We start from the raw sequence: 13,047 nt of genomic DNA on the forward strand, positions 1-13,047 counted from the left end.
GCGACGGCATAATGATGACAGCCAGCACACGGCTCCCTGTCTCTTAATAAGCTCAGTCTGTTTTTTTCTAACTTCCGACTTTTTGTTCTCTCTGATGTGGCAACATGGTAGTTTGAACCAATTGGCACATCTTGAGCTGAGCCTATAATTACAACTTTTGACAACACTTTTCTGTGGCACGCAACAGCCATTTCTAGTTGTAAGAGCACAAAGCGTTTTGGGTGCGCTCAGCGAAATCTAATACTTTAGCTTTAGTGTTCGCAGCCACAGTTTTACTGCAGGAATGAAGGCTTGAAATGAGCTCAGAAATAACTTTTCCCCCTGAAATATTACAGTTTTAACCACAAATTGTTGAGGCATGTTCCTATACATGAAACTTAAATTTAGGCTGCAGCTTTTTTCATGTTTCAAAACAATAATCAGTGGATTTAAAGAAGTGGTTTATCTGGCAGAGTGGAAAGTTCTTAACCTCTTGAGGTGCTGCGTTATCTCCCAAAACAAATCTGCCTGTGACAAGGACACAGGTTGGATTGGCTGCCGATAAATTCCTTGATCCTCATTGACTGGCGTCAAACTCCTGGCTCTCTCTTACATCACATGCGGCTCCGTCCTGAGAGACTCTCCTTGTAGGATTAGGATTAAACCAGTCCAGAATGTGTCTCAGTGTGCCAGCACAGGAAAGGCACTAATCAGAGCACACAGAGCTAATGCAAGTGAGGCTATTTCTGCCTTCACCTTTTGATTGGTTTCAGTCCTATTTTGCAGTCCTGATGAAATTTGCTGGTATCATTAGAGCTTTTCATGCTGGGTAAGCAGAGGAGGGGACATAATTGGAGGCTGAAGTTCGCTTGTTCAGCAGTTCTAACAGAGAAGAAATCTTGTTAGGAGCTTCTGTGAACAGAAAGGCGTTTTTAATGTTCACTGAGCTGTCTACCTTTTTAAAGGAGTGATTCATTTTCCATCAGCTTGCTACCATTCAAAGACCTGCACCTCATTTACATCCTGTAATAAGAGTCTGTTTAATGAGTGTAGCAGGTCTGTGATAGTGTGGGTTTACTAGTGCTCTGACTGGTGGCTGTGAAAATGAGAAGCGGGAGCACAGAAGTGTTGTTTTTTTTTCTTCTGCCTCCCGCTCCGGAACTGTCTCCCTCTCTGCTGCTCTGTTGACTTTGCAATTGATTCCTGTGGGTTTGGCGACGCCATCCCACACTTCACTGCAACAAAAAACGAGCAACGGGCTCGGCTACGTGTCATCAAAGAGGAAACAGTCATTACTGGTTGTTTGTGTGTGTGTGTGTGTGTATGTGTGTTGTGAGTGCAGTGGCCAATTCAATAGAAGTGGTAGGCAGGTAAAATACTGCTTTGGGTAGAAACCGCCTATACCTATAGGGATTGCTGTGTGTGTGTGTGTGTGTGTGTGTGTGTGTGTGTGTGTGTGTGTGTGTGTGTTGTGCTTGTTGTTCACTCAGTTTGTATTGGCTGCAGGATGACACTGCACTCCTCCTGCACTTACACTGGTTTTGTGGGGGTTGGAGGGTGGTGGGCAGGAGTGAAAAGGACAACAGTGGGTGCTCACTGCACCCTGCATTCAGTGTCCCATCCCTCCACTACAGTGTCAAACTGGGCCTGTCTGAAGACACGGATATTTACCAAAACAATTTTGAAAAGCTTTTGTATATTTTCCACTGATTTCCCAGATAAACTGGACTTTTATGGCAGTTTTTCAGCTCATATACACTGAAATACCAGACAGTTGATGAGCTGTACACTCACAAACTACAAGACAGTTCTCTGTGTGCCTTAAAAGTGAAAAAAGTGAATTTTTACAACCCAATAGCACAAATTTTCATTAAATATGCGGTGGTCGAAAGGTTATTGACCAGAGTGATGCTTTGCCAGTGTTCTGACTTGTGGATAATGACTCTATTAGGAAACACATCTATTTTTTTAGACCATACAATAGTATTATAGGTGTGTTGTCACCTTTTGATATGACTGAAAACCAGTTGTTTTGCATGTTTTAGCCCAATTACAACAACATATTTTACATCACAAGTAACTTTTTTTAAAAACAGTTCAGCTTTAGGTTTTTGAATGTATTTTTCCACTATTCATTTTAGTATGGAAACCAATTAGCAAAATAGAAACTAATTTCTGTCATCCATTACCCTGGAAATCCAGAGTTCTCGTGAGAACACAATTTGAATTTGCTCAGCGAGTCACTCTGGCAATCAGTAATGATGCTCATTACCCATGCCGTTGGAGCCGAGCTGCACCAATCACATCGGTGTATTTGATATAGGTGGGCCAGAGGCGAGCTAAACAGATGACGACAGCGCTGCGACGACAAAGTCCGGAATCAGTCAGTAAACATTGCAAGATGGCTACGGATGAACACCAGTTGTTTGATACGGCTTGGCTGCTACAATGACCGAGTTAGACTTGGCTTTTTCTAGGGATGCACCGAAATGAAAATTTGTGGTCAAAGCCGAATATTATTAAACGCTTGGCCGAGTACCAAGTACCGAATACCGAATATCATTGTTTAGTTTTTCATTAGTTTTTGCAGATGAGATGATGATGCAGATTAGTGTTGTCACGGTACCAAAATTGGGACCACTGTGCAATACCAGTGAAAATATCATGGTTCTGAGTAGTATCGCGATACCACAGCGAAAATGAGGCAGATGTACCTTTTGTCATTTTTAAAAAGATAAATCACTTTTCTATAATACATCAATGATATTTCAATGGAATAAATTACTTACTGACTTATTCATACTTCAAAAACAGCATCAATCAGTGATGAACATAGGGGGGATCAAAATAAAATAAATAAATAAAATAAGAATCAACCAGCCACCCTCCTCCCCTGACAGTCCCTTCATAAGTAAAGAACAGTCCCCAAAGTGCGGTGAGGTTTGTGGACCATTACTGCCAGAAAGAGTAATGTGATCGGCTTGTTTCTCCTCTGACACGTCACATACCTGTGTTCGGCTGGCTCGGCTGTTCAGGTACTTTGGGCTGTCATGACGCCAAGAAGAGGATATTATTGGAACCGACTTGTCCGTCGCCGGTAAGCCGATGGCTGCCGCATCTGACAGGAATACATTACTGTCTGTGTCTGTGACCCCCGTTCAACCCACAACCGATGGGATTCGCCTTTTGTTTCTGCTGCTGGTTGAAATCTGTAGGCTGCTCGCACAGCGTGCTGAATGATTTAAGCCTATTTTGATCGCTCAAAACTATTTTTAGTCGCAAATGCGAGTGTGGTGACGGGTGGATCGCCACACTGCCGACATTTTATTCCGCCCGTCACGGCACGCCGTTTGATTGCGTTATCAAAACACGCCGCTAATATTTGGCCTTGCTTTTAACTTATTCCACCGAATACCGAATGTGTGTTTTTTTGCAATATTCGGCCGAATATATTCGGTTACCGAATATTCGGTGCATCCCTAGCTTTTTCTCTAAAAGAGGAACAGAAGACAGCGCTCGAATCTTTCCTTTGCAAGAAGGACGTTTTTGCTGTACCTGCTGCTCTACCACTTAGGTCCGCTGGTAGCGCTCTGGATACGTCACCCCGTGTATTGTTCTGATTGGTCGTAGTGTTATCCAATTGCATGCAGTGATATTTTCAAATGCATGCTTGGTGCCGCCCCTCGAGTTGGGCCATTTGCATTACTCATAGCCAGACCCTAAATCTTTCTAGATTTGGGTCTGGATTTCCAGGCTAGTCATCCATTACAATGAACATTTAATCTGTATATACTTTTTCTGTAAAAAATTACAAGTAATTTTAACATTATTGTAATGCAGTGGAGACCTTTGAAATTGGTCTGGACATAGACTTCTTTACCATGCAATGATAATGCATGTTGATGTTCACTGAGATGGATTACACAAGTCTTTTAGACTGTTAGTCAAAATACAGCAGCTACCTGGAAAAATAAAAGGATGCATCCGAAATTAGTTGAAGGGATAAAAGGATTTTTTTGAGTGGGGTTGTATGGGGTACTTATCAATAGTCAGGGTATTTCCTACAGAGGATGTCAGTCCTCATGCTTCCAGTTTGAAGACGCAGACAGAATTACCGCCATGGAAGCTAGGCAATGTACTGCTGTGAACAGGGGGCAGCAGCAAAAATGTGTCTTATCCGCTTAAAAAAGACTTACCTAAAATAAATCAATATCAGTTTAAGTGGACACTATACTGAAAATATCTTACCTGCTTCACCTTGCTGTCTGACAACCCTTTCCTTTGGCACCACATTTTCTCAACCGCAGCACAGTCATATTCCCACGCATCGCTCTTTTGACTCATTCAGTCTCCCTCTGCAAAAGTTCTTGTGTACTCTAGTGTGTAAAGGTATCCTCACAGCATTTTGTCATCACTGCCATAATCATTCTTTTTTCTTTATTTCCATGTATATGCTGTCTCTTCCATACACCGCTGAAAATCTGACCCAAACAGCCAACATGCAGCGTAGTACAGTGCATGGCACAGTTTCACTTATGTGTAGGAATACGGAAGTTCTACAGTTAAGAAAATGTAGTGCCAAAGGAAAGGGTTGTTTGACCGCAAGTTAAAGCAGGGAAAATATTCTCATTACAGTGTCCACTTGAACTGATATTCTTATTTTTAGCTAGGCCTTTTTTAAATGGCTAAAATACGTTTTGCTGCTGCCCCCATCCACAACAAGACATTGCTCAGCTTCTTTGTCAGTATCCTGCTTGCTTCTCCAAACAAGAGGTGTGTTGACCGCCATGTACTGAGGGTAAATACCCTGACAGATAAGTACCTCATACAACCTCACCTCTAAATAATCCAATCTATCCTTTTACATGTATAGCATGCATTTGAAAGGGGTAAAAAACTGTAAAATATTTATGGTTTATGGTTGAAAAGCTAAAACATGCAAAACATTTGAAAATCTTCATGAAAGCCTGTACCAGAGGAGCAGAACAGGACATGTTGCACCAAACTAAACCTCACTAAAAACATGTTGGTTGGTAGTACTAGTAACATAATTGTCACCACCACAGTGAGCCGTATCTTTACCACATCAACTGTATGTGTGTGAAGGATACCACATCACATGTTGCCTCACCACATTTTTGCAAATGTGCCCGTGCTTCCTAGGAAATAATGGCCTTTGAAGTAAGCTCCGACAAAGTCTTTAAGTACAAAACACAAGCAGTGCAGCCACAGTGTTTCACTCCACTATTTTAGTCCCATCGCTGCTTCATAATTATGAGGCCATACAGACTCCACTTTATCTGCAGTGCTTAAGATTTGACAGGCCTTTCGTTGATTGAGCACGAATAAGAGCGCCTGCTGAATTAATGAAGCAGTGCAGATGTAGATGACTCTCTGCGACTATAGCTTTCCTCTGTTTGGCTGGCTGGTTCTTTTTCCCTCACCGGATACACTCCAGACTCCTCGTGTGCTGCCTATTGACTTGACTTTTTGTCCATCTGAATGCTCTATTTGTATGGAGAATAATGATTGATGGACTTTGGGGGTGGTGAGTGTGGTGTGTTCCCATTCTCTTGTTCTCTTTAGCGCCTGTTTGGGGAATCTGACTTGGCCAGCGCTCAGAGTGGGATCAGAGCTATTTCTGGGGGTTGTTTTGGTCACGCTGGCTGCTGCGTTTGAGAATTGGCCCCGGCTGCTAAAGTTACATGAGAGTTCAAGCCTCTGAGCTCCAACCTGGAATCTAATCTCAGCTGACGATTGCACGTTTGGGTCTGGAGGAAGTCAACAAGTCAGAGGAGCAACACTGTGAGAGCAGCACTTCAAAACCAGAGCAAATTCCTTAGCTTGGCGCGAGATGTGATGTTCGGGTCACATAGTTTTCATGGCTCTTTCTTTGTGGTCTGTTCTTCATTTCATCACCAGCTGCACAAAACTGCTCTTGCCCATGTTTTGATGAATAAAGGATTTTATTTTTGTACACTAATGCATAATCATTCCTTAATTGGGCATGCATGCATTGGGGCGTTTAGTTGTTAGAGAATCTGATCCTGACCGTTTGAGGTTTTGCAAGAGTTTTTAACCTCCAAGTACTATTTTACGGCTGCAACTTGCGATTGTCATTATTGAGAAACCTGTTGAATATGTTTTCAGTAAAATATTTTTAAAAAAAGTAGTGATGCATGATAATATTGCACGTCATCGGTATCGACCAATATTGTCTTTAAAAAGAACTATCAGAATCGGCCAGCATGCTTTTTCTTAATTTGCACAATGCATATGAATATTACATACATTGGAAAGTATTGTATTTCATGTCTCTGTCTGCTGGTGGGCCATTACGATAAGAGTATGCATGCATAATATGATGTCAATCCCACTACAGAAGAGACCTGATGATCATTAAAATTAAATAGGGAAAAAAAGTGGATATATCGATATCAGTATTGGTTATCGGCCAATTGACTTGTTACATTTCGGCATATCGGATATCAGCAAAAAATCCAATATCGTGCATCCCTAAAAAAAGTTTTAAAAATGCCCACAACAATTTCCCAGAGCCCACGGTGATGTCTTCATGTTGCCTGGTTTTAGAACAAAAGTCTAAAACCAAAGTATATTCGAGTTACGTTGATGAAAAACAGGAAATCCTCGCATTTTAGAGGCTGGAACCAACAAAAACAGAGTCTACCTTGAGGAAATGAAAAGGTCCGTGCAGTGGGTAGTAAATGATCACAGCCGTTGAATCAGGTGCAGTGGGGTGCCTCCACTATTAAACTTTTCAGTAACCCTTAAATGTTTGGCATTTCTCAAATTATTTTTAATGAATTGTTTTTTCGGGACTATTTTATTCTATGGGGTCATCCATACTATAGATAGTGTCTCACTGCTTCTTAGTGGCATCAACAATAAACTCCTCACTCATTCTGTGTGATAAAGTAGGTGAGTAGCCTCTCCAGCATTTCCAAGTTGTATTTACGTTGGTAGCGCTGTCACAAAGATAACAGGATTGCTTTTCTTCAGAGCCTGACAAATAATCACCCAAACATCTGAGTTTCATAGATGGACAATCTTATAAAACAATGATGTAGGCTTTCTAACATAAATTGGTAAGTGGGGATAGGTACTGATAGCTACTGAGTTGCGCCATGGTTGACCTCCTTTGTGCTGTAAATCAAGCCTTCATTTTCCTAATAGATCGTACCTGTTGGCAGACAGAATTGAATAGTGACAGCGAGGCTTGTAGAGAAACAATCTAAACTCTGTTGGCGTCATTATTATGTAGCCATTACATTGTTCAGTCAATCTTTATATTATAATAACTACTTAAAAAAACGTATAACCAAATGACATGAATTTATTACAGTGAAGAAGTTCCATTGTAAAGTCTTTAAATGAAGATTGTTTTTCCATTTAATGTGTAGCGCTGAAAAAGTTTTTAAGTTTTTCTTCAGGTAAAAGCAAGTCATTCGTCAGCACTCATCATGTAGCTGTTAGTGCCTTGTTGTTTGGATGGTGTTAGTGCAGCGAGGCCGGTGTGGCTGCAGGCTGTCTAGAATTAGCAGCCACTCTGTTGGTTGAGTTACAGCAGGGCAGGAATGCCTGCAGTGGTAGGCGAGCTAGGCTACATGAGGGCTGCTTTGGCAGGGGGCCATGTTGTGCTAGTGAGAAGGCCCTGCATGCTTGGATATATTAGCAGGGGTTTTGTAACCATTGTCATGAAACGGCCGGGCTCCCGCGGCCCCTGAAAGGCCTTCCAGCACTGAATGACTCAGAGCCAAAAGGAGAGGAAGCAGCGCAGAGCCTGGCCTCGGTCACCGAGCGAAGAAACTACAGGACAAGTATGCCATTCACCAGCTTATTTACACTCCCCTTGTTTGTCAGCACACCCTGGTCCTTTCTGTTTTTACATTTAACACACACATTTGGCAGACATGCTTGTACAGAAACACACGCACACACTCAAGTGAGTACAAGTGGTTTTACAGGGGTAATCAGGGACAGCAGATTACTGTCTCCCTCCAAGGCTTATCAGAGTATGCTCACACAATGACACACACACACATTCTCACATTGTTGTATGCAAAGCGTCTAATATTGTTTCATAGGAGGGCATTTCATATTATCCAAATATTATTTACAGCTTGGTGTTTGCTAGAGGGACAATTTGGCTCATGATGGAGGGTACAAATATCAGGCGTATTTGATAGTGATCAGGTTGTCCCTCCACACACATGCACACACACACACACACACACACACACACACACACACACACACACTCCTGCACCTGTCTGGTACCAGTGTTGTGAAAAGCTCTTGTCATAAATTCCTGGGCTTTGTTAGGAGGTGTCGGCGGGTGCATGAGGAGGGCTGCAGGGTCAGAGAGGGCATGAGTGTGTCTTTATGCATGCATATTATGGATGCACTCTGTCTTTGTGTTACAGTAATATGGTGAGTGCATGTGCGTGTAAAAGCATTGGGGGTGGACACAGTCACCCTTCTCAGGTGTCACCCAGAGAAATGCAGACCTTTTGCCCTTTGACCCAGGAACATGGCCCTGGAGGGTTGGGTGTCAAACCATTGCCCCTGAACCTCAGCAAGTGAGGTGTCATGTTTCTCTCATGGCTGCTGCCACAAGGCCAAAGGCTACAGAGGACACAGCTGCATGTGTGTGTGTGAGTGGAGCCACAGTCATTAACCATGCAGCAGTCATTAACTGATCTGCCTTTCAGGGCTAGTGGACGTTGCCCCAGTTCATGATGATTATCAAATAAATGGGACAACAACAGGATGTTGATGGACATTTTTTTGATTCTCACTTCTGAAGGCTCACAGATTTGAGATGAGAATATTTGAGAGCATCACAATGGAGTAAACGGGCACTGATGTTTAGTTCTTACAGGTATTGCAGGGCCTTGCAGTTTGATCATAGTAAAGATAGTATTATCCCGATACTGACATATATATCATGATAAGGAATAGTAATTAGTGAAGCACTTTCTGAGTACCAACCAAGTATTGAAAAGTGTGAGGTACCAAACTGCCTTTGTCAGTTTTGTAAGATAAATTTTATGTTTTCACATTCATAAGTTATTACAAGGGGTGGGAATCACCAGAGGATCCATGACACGATATTATCACGATACCTAAGTCACGACCCAATGTAACTGCCATTTTACACGTTCCATGTTGCGATATGCTGAGCATTGCAGTAAAATAGTTATTGCGATATATTGCGATTTATTACTTTTTTTTCTAACTGTTAAATGTTGTCCCCAAAGGATAACTTTGCCTACATCTGTTTTATCTAATAAGATACATTTTTATGTCTGTTTATCTCACTTCAGCCATTTTTTCGTAGTAGGAAAATGTATCTACTGGACTGAAAAAAGGCAATTGATTATATTATTTTAGTATGCTACCTAAAGTTTCATTTATATTTGTCATATTGATAATTTACATAATAAAAAAATCAATACTTCAATACGCAAAAATATCGCAGTACTGTGCTGTATCGATTTTTTCCCCCACCCCTAATTGTTACTAGTTTATACTAGAAACAAGAATGTAATTACTGTAAATATACAATGGCATTCTCTTACGGCTTCTTTAAAAGTTAATAGTTTTAATCAGAGTCATGAGATTTTTCTTTTATGACATACAGTAGCAGTGAGGACAGTGTTAGATGGTTGTAATGGTTATAAATGGTTATACTATCATAAACCCCAGAGTTCCAGGATGTTCTTGCCATTTTAAGTTCAATACAATGTATGTTTTTTTTTTCATTATGACTTTTATGTTTTCATGTCTTAGGTAAAATAGGACATGATATTGTGTGGTAGTAGATGTTATCTCTCCATCAACGGGTGGTGTAAAACCTAAAAAAATACACGCTCCCAGCTCTGTGAAACATTAATTAAGAATTAATTATTAATGTCAGATTAATGTCAGGCTATTTATACATTCTAAATAGATCTGTAGATTCAAATTTGGTTTGGACACTTGTTTCGAGTGGATTCTTGGGCAGTACGTAAGGAATAAATATGATGCTGTCTTACCAGTAGCAAATTTGTTGCCACTATTCAACACTCTGAACAGCAGTTTTGAGCCATTACAGTTTTGTAGCTCATTACATTCTAAATATATCATGCCTTTTCTTCTCAGCAGTGCTGTAATTTAATTATCAGTGCAATATGTAGAGAAATTAAGATTGAAGAAGAATTCAAAAGTTGTACACAGTCAAACTGTGTTTGATGTACAAGGAATTTCACTCCTGATAACCTTGTTTTGGACCTGACCAGCGCCCTCTGTGTACCCAACCCCACCCCAGATGCTGTTTGGTCGTTTACACCTATAGAGCCCTCCACCCATGTTCTCCCCACTCAGAGCGCCTCTGTGTCTATTATTGGCAGGAAGTCGTGACAGGGAAGGCTACTCAGCCAGGGGGAAAAGGAGGCTAAACATGGTTTGGTGAGGAATGTGAGAGAACAGCCGTGTTCATTTGTACATTCACCAGCCAGCCTGCCAGCCTTCCAGTCGGCCATCCAGACCTCTGAGTGCCTGGACAAGGGGCGCCTTTGTCCCCCATCTGCCGGCTACACCCTGCCCTGCTACTGCCCCCCATCTTACCCTTCTCTCCATCCTGTTGCACCTCCTCTGCCTCCCTCTTTTCACTCGTGGGCCCTCGCCCCAGAATAGCACAGCAGGTCCCCTCTGAAAATAGAGCTGGTGATGTTGGCAGGGTCAAGCTCTCCCTCTCGTCTTTTTTTCTTTGTATCTCCCCCTCTCTCTCTCTCTGTGTTTCTCTCCCTCTTACAGAATCACTCTTTTGTTTCAGAGGTTTATTCAGAGAAAGTAATTGATAAAAACAACAAAAGCATTTATATTTAAAATGAGGAATCCAAAATCATGAAATAAGTAATCATTTAATTAAATGTCTGAATAGCTCATCAGCCCTTAGACTAAGTATCATGTTTATTATCTAGGCCAGGTCTTAAAGCACTCCTCACAAGGCCTACAGAAGGTAAACTCTTCCTGCAGAGTCATGTAGGCCAGCCTTAATCTCCCATGCACCCATGCAGTGAGGTATTCCCTCTTAAGTGTAAAAAAGGCAGGTTAGCTGTGGAGGAAATCTTATTAAGAGAGCGCTGAATGTAGAAAATAGCTGTTTTTCTGTTTGAGACCGGCTCAAGCTTCCCGTTGGGCAAATAGCAGGACGCCCATAATTTGACAAATTCCACTTTAATCACTCAAAAGGCTCTTTGCCAACTCTTTCTCCTTCTCTTGCCAGATATTTGAAGGTGAAAAATGACTGAAAGGGTAGTGATGGTGATGGAGCTCTAACAATGCAGTAACAATGTAGAAGGTGCATTGGCACGTTGTTGTTTGTTGTCACTATGACAGTAACATTCAACACATTCAAATGGATGGAGGACATATTAATAGGAATGTTACCACTAGAAACAGTGACTGTAATTGTTGATTGACTCTTAAACTTGCATCAACTAATGGGAAAAACAAGATGTGGACATAACAAGTTGTCAGCAATCAGTTGCCTGTTTACCCATGCTGCTGATACAGAGTAACATAAGCATTTATTTCAGCCTGTTCTCATCAAATATGACCATTTGGTCAGTGATTTTGGCGTCAGACACTGGCGCAAAAAGGCAGATTTTGAACCGGTCGTTGGGTGACATCAGTGTATAATGCTGTCAGACAGTGTTAGTTTGAAACATCCCGGTAACAATGCAAAATCTAAATAAGAGGCTGGAATGTCTTTATAGGGCAGGTGGACGGTGTGGTGTATGGGTCCAACAAACCACGGATTTTCACCCGAGAGCCCACTGTTTGCTTCTAGTATGAATTTTGAGCCATGTTTTCTTTCCTAAACCTAACCATATGCTTTTGTTGCACAAGGAAAGAAACGTAAAACGAGGTGTTTTACCAACATACGTTTATTTTGAAAAAGACATCTAACAAGCAGAAACTGTACATTTCCTATGAAAATCGAGGTGTATTGTGAAGAGACACAATGCATGTAACAGGTGGAAATAAACACGGCGTCCGATAACTTGAACAACAGACGTAGGATGTTACCTTGCTTGTCGTATGTGGACGTGAAAGTCTACTGTCCAAATGTCAATATTTGACAAGTTGGGATGAGAACATGTTGTTTATTTGTAGTTGTGTTTAATCCAATAGATACTCTCCTTTGAGCTCTTTTTTTGTCTCCACCACCTTTTGCGAGAAAGATCTGGCTCTTTAGTTGCTAAATGCTCCACCATTTTCACCAGCTAGCTGCTGACGTGATCTTTTTGCTGTTTGGTGGGCAGATAGTGTACAGTACAGTGGGTTAGTAGAGCTTTTTCAAAAGGGGTTTCATTCCAGGTGGCTCACCTAATTTTGAACCATTCTGAGCATTTCAACCAAAAATAAATTGGTTCAGAACCTGAAAAGTTGGTTCCCAGCCAGGGCTGGACTGGGACAAAAAATCGGCCCGGGCATTTTGAGCCTAGTCCGGCCCACCAGGTATTGATGGAAAGACAATGAAGCCTATGAATGAAAACAAACTTTCTTGTGACACCGCTTGTACACTGTCTTGTTGGTGTATATGTACTTGTCTAATAAATTTAAACCTACACCATCCTCCCAGTCCCATTATTCTATATAGTACTTACTTAGAGGAACCCAAAAGGCTGCTTGGTCTAGTGAACCTCCTGAACAATGAACGTATGATGGCATCCTGAAAATTGAACAGTGAGGAACAGAGTTGAGACATGATCATTGATGAATACTAAAATGAATAAATGAAAGATTTAGTAATATTTTCATAGACTATGTACTCACCACATCAATAAACAGCACAGCAACACATAATACTTCCTCAAACATGGCAACCTTTAAAAAGTGGAGGGATATTTTAAATTGAATGGAAACATGCCCACAATAAAAACAAAATACAGGTAATTATTGTCCACAAGAGTTTGCTGTTACATGTCAGTAAAAAAAAACAATAAGATAAAAACACAACATATCTAGAATAAAGAGGATATTTATGTATAAAAGACA

General features: G+C 41.2%; 1 protein-coding gene across 2 annotated transcripts in view; it reads left to right on the top strand.

Annotated features, from left to right (window-relative positions):
- The window catches only part of syde2 (synapse defective 1, Rho GTPase, homolog 2 (C. elegans)), a 60,010-nt gene that overhangs the window by 13,695 nt on the left and 33,268 nt on the right, over window positions 1–13,047 (top strand). The window lies entirely within an intron of this gene.

This window comes from Epinephelus moara, chromosome 10 (genome assembly GCF_006386435.1).
Source record: "Epinephelus moara isolate mb chromosome 10, YSFRI_EMoa_1.0, whole genome shotgun sequence".
NCBI lineage: Eukaryota > Metazoa > Chordata > Actinopteri > Perciformes > Serranidae > Epinephelus > Epinephelus moara.